General features: G+C 39.2%; 1 non-coding gene across 1 annotated transcript; it reads right to left on the bottom strand.

Moving 5' to 3' along the window:
- Positions 1-4,244: 4,244 nt before the first annotated feature.
- Positions 4,245-4,351, bottom strand: LOC142168456 (small nucleolar RNA R71). Its single transcript, XR_012698318.1, has one exon. It is a non-coding gene; the product is annotated as a small nucleolar RNA R71 (small nucleolar RNA).
- Between the last annotated feature and the right edge of the window lie 504 nt (positions 4,352-4,855).

Below are 4,855 nucleotides of genomic sequence, written 5' to 3'. Positions count from 1 at the left end.
GAAATTCTCCACGAGACATGATTCTAACATACGAACACCATAACAATCTCAACCCACTGTACCAAATATGATCATGCACCTATGCTGAGATCACTCAATGCTCCGCACAATTCGTATGTCCATAATAACATCCTCCGACTATAATAGCTGCAAATTCATGAACTAGATGCCCGTAGTATACCTCATAACACATATAAGCATGGTATTAGCCCTCACAATACTGCAACGATGAAAGAGATGTGCAAGAACTCATAACCACCCGTCAACTCAATAACTCATGGAGTTTCTCCACTTGACAAGAACCGTTACCTCATTCTGAACTAAATAGTGACATTTTCTCTTTAATATACCTTATATAAATCCGATCGCATTGATTTCAGGTCCAATAACCATGTCTCTCCCAGTATAAGCTGCTCAGCCAATAAGCCACCTCAAATACTGACTAAAATCTCATATGACGTCATCAATGTGCCAACAAGCTATAACTCGAATATGATACATAAGGAAGAATGAACTCTAACAAAGAACTACACAGTCCGCATAACGAATAAAACGGCCAACATATGCTATGAACCTTTCTCAGAGATGAGAAATAAGACACACAAAAATAAGTATAGGGAACCGTACTCAACATCTCACTGTTGCGGCATGCAACCGGATCCACACATGATACCATTGCGGCATGCAACCCGATCCAAACATCATACTTGTGGCAGTGTGCCACCTGATCCACACATAATAATCAATAAGGAAATACCCATCGAGCCATAATGCTTATACCTACGAAATGCTCGAATATCGACCACAAGCACACCAAGTGCATAAATACGACCCTGGGGAGACGGATAGTGCCACGTGCTACAAAAACTCAAGCAAGAATAAGGTGTAATAAATGACCTACATCGAGAGAGCCACCTTGCTCATATAACACCACAAGCTTCACGGGATCACAACACATGTGCGAATAATCAAGCCATCTCACAACCCACATTGCATAATAGAGTATTACAAAGAATAGCTGACGACAGGGATAACATTCAACGCCCGAAGACTCCTCCATAAGCAATACTATGGTGAAAGAACACATCCGACCAGATGTAGAGAATATATTCACATTAGATCCACCTAAGAACCTCAAGCCGATTCTGATCATCCCATACTGGGCCAATAACCTTTCAAGGACCCACAATGACCATATTCATGACATATACAAGCAGTCGTCCAATCCGGAACAAACTCACACAGTCCACACCAAAAGGAATAGAGAGCCTCTCGGACATAACCTCTCCCATTGGCGACAATACCAAAATCTCCATACCTACCTTCAATCTCAACAATCAAATGACTAACATATCACACTTGTGCGATCTTCCCATGGGATATGCTCCCACAACATTCCGCACCCGATAGTAAAAACATGGGCATCAACCTTCCACATTTCAATACCCAACACTCCTTCCACAACACATACCCTTCTCAGGCCATCCGAAAAATAATGTCAGCATACTCTAAACATCTGAAATCCTTCCCCGCTCTTCGAGCTCGGGACATTCTCATCAACACCGAATCGCAACCTTGATCCTCAACTTTCAATTTCCATACCGCTCACTACACCTATCATGCTGCTACGCGAAAGTACAGGAATTTAATCACAACACCTGAACCACCAATAGAATAAACACTTCATCAACTAGAGCCCCTTTCACTCCACTTATTTCAGAAGAACAATTACAACACGCAACCAAATTACCAAAACCGCAGAAAATAAAAGCTCAAGTTGTGGTCTAAACCGCCATAACTCTTCCGAGATCCATATACACATAACTGAACCATCAAAATCATATTTCTCCAATTCAATCAAATCACGGAAGCTATCAAACCCGCACGTACAACCATGAAACACTTGTATTGCCTTACCACACCGAAGGAACCGATCATTTCCTTAACCATGCCGATCCAAACCACTACTAGGCTGACTCACCTTCTTCCAATTGTTTCTTGATTTGCCTTCAAAATCAATACCTCAATTCAATCATATAACAGATCCCAATCAGCACTCATCCCGAGTGACACGAATTGCGAGACCACGTCATTGATGGTAGGGTAGAAACTCATATTTTAGTCGTAGTATTGCACTCAAATTACTATATTTTACTTGTGTTGAATTTTAATTGGTAGTGTTTTTGCACTTATTGTGTGTTTTATGCCTTATATGAGTGATTTTGAGTTATGTATATATGGTGGAGCTAATTCGAGCTATTTTGAGCATTGAAGACTGAGTAGAAGCCCAAGTAATTAAGTCGGGATCACGTTCGGGGGTCGAAGACCAAGACTGGATGTCAAAAATTGGAGAAACAAAATAACTCTATGAAAAATGCACAGCCGCGCCGCATGGGGCGCCGCGAGGCAGTGCAAATTGTGCCCAGAATCGAAGTTTCAACATGTTCTGGAAATTTTCATAAGCGCACCACATGGTGCGGTGCGGTAGCCCAAAATTCTTAGAATACTTTTCATTCCGCTAAATAAGGGTACTTTTGTCCAAGGGTTATTTTGAACTTCGGCTTAAATGCACCAAAAACAACCTTTTTGAGTATCTTTTGACCTAGAGAAGATTGGAGAGCCACCAAGGGAGAAGATTCAAGAATTCATCAAGATTTCAATCTACAATCTGTGCAATACGAGAGTTTTTATCAAATCTTTAGAATTGATGTTTTCTTTGTTCTTAAATTTATTTGAGATATCCTACTCCATTGTTATGGAGTAATTTCCATTTGGGTGTTGATAGATATGGTGATTCAATAACTTGATTAGGGATTCGATTCTTTAGACTTGCTAGAATTAATTGATGGAGCTTAACTTGTATTGTGGAGTTATTTAGTATTTTACTTAACCAAAAGAGAAGTTTGATATTAAATTTCTGCACATCTTATGCTCTACTTTAAATTCATGATTCAAATAGGTAATCGAAGGAGCCTCGTGAATTATTGATTGAACTAGAAAATAGGGAATATTCGTGAGAAATTACCCTTTAGAACATAAATATTATTTTTATTCTTACAATTGTTTACTATGCTTATATTGGGTTAATTACTGAAACTAGTATTTAATCGAAAGAGGTATATTAGCTTCAAGTGTAATATGATAATCGGTTGAACTCGTTAGAATCGATCGTATTATAGAGTGAATTAACTCAAGAATTAGATCCCAAGTCAGTTATCGTGCACCTATCAAGTCAATTACCTTTATTTTTCTCATAAATATTTCTTTGTGCTCACTTACTCTTTTTAGTGATCAAGTGTTATTTGCTTGAACTTAAATAGTTTTTCATAGGAATAGATATCCAATCAAGTGTTAATTTTCCTGGATAGTAATCAACTGAAGATTATTCAAGCACTGTTTGATTAGCGAGCACAATTTAAGTGTTTATTTTGCGCTCGTCCAATTTTGGCGTTGTTGTCGCGGATTGGCAATCGATAGTGTGAAAATAATTTTTAGTACTAATTCAGGAACCAATTTTTACTTTAATGTATTCACATTTTTCTCACTTGCGCCCAGGGTACTAATTTTGATTTCTCTGGTGTATGACTCGATCCTTTTCAAGGGAAGTGATACTATACAAACCAGAGTTGGAAAAATACCTGCGACATATGAGAAAGGAAAGAGAATTAACTAAAAAATTGTTGGGACAAACTTCAACTCAAGATACCATGGCAAATGAAGACAATGAAGGAGTAAACTTACCTGCAAGGGAGGAAGCACAACAAAAAGCTGCACGGATGATTGCTGATGAAATAGTCGACCTAAATGGGGGTCGAAGATTCAATCTAAACCGACCTTTGGTCAAAGACCAGTTCGAGAATGCAATACCCCGACCTGGAAGATCTTTGGGTGACTATGATAGGCCTGTATATAATCAAGGAATGTCAAGTATCAGACCTCCACCCATAGCAGCAAACAACTTCGAATTGAAGCAAGGCTTGCTTCAAACTATCCAAAATAATTGCACTTTCAGAGGGAAGATGAACGAAGATCCTAATACTCACTTTATGGACTTCGACGATATCATGAACACTTATCAATACAATGGAGTATCAAAGGATGCTATCTACTTAAGGACATTTCCCTTTTCACTGAAAGATGACACGAAGCAATGTCTTCGCAGCTTACCCGTAGGTTCTATAAGGACATGGGAAGATATGACCAAGAAGTTTCTTGACAAATACTTTTCGGCTGCAAAAATAGGAAAGTTCATAAGGAAAATTCATAATTTCTGTCAGAAGGAGACAGAAACGATTTTTGAAGCTTGGGAACGATTCAAGGAGATAGTCAGGAAGTGTCAGCATAATGGAATTGATTTGTGGATGCAACTCCAGGATTTTTAGGATGGACTGACACCGTCCTCGCGAGAACTCTGAATACTGCATGTGGAGGTCCAATAATTAAGAAAATACCGGAGGAGGTTGTCTTAATCCTTGATGATATTTGAGGATGCTAACCAGTGGCCGGCTGAGACTAATGACAGAAGAAAATCAGTTGGGGTTCACCAGGTGGACTCTAACACATCTATGCAATCCCAGATAGACACCATGGCTAAAGAGATAAGAAAGCTTGCATTAGCTAAGGTACAAAGTGAGCCGCAAACAACATGTGACTTCTGTTGATTGGGACACCTTACACACGAGTGTCAAGCATCAACTGAGGAAGTCAACGTAATGGGGAACTTTAATAGAGAAAACTACCAAGGTGGGAACAACTATAATTCTATGGGTCAAAGATATCCAAGTTTATCGTGGAGTTTACCTAGAAGAAGCCTGAATTCATGGCAGCAAAATAATCCCAGACCTTAGGATCAAGG

Source organism: Nicotiana tabacum, chromosome 13 (assembly GCF_000715075.1).
Source record: "Nicotiana tabacum cultivar K326 chromosome 13, ASM71507v2, whole genome shotgun sequence".
In the NCBI taxonomy this organism is placed as follows: Eukaryota; Viridiplantae; Streptophyta; class Magnoliopsida; order Solanales; family Solanaceae; genus Nicotiana; species Nicotiana tabacum.
The sequence above is the reverse complement of the archived record's forward strand: the minus strand, read 5'-3'. Positions and strand labels throughout refer to the sequence as shown.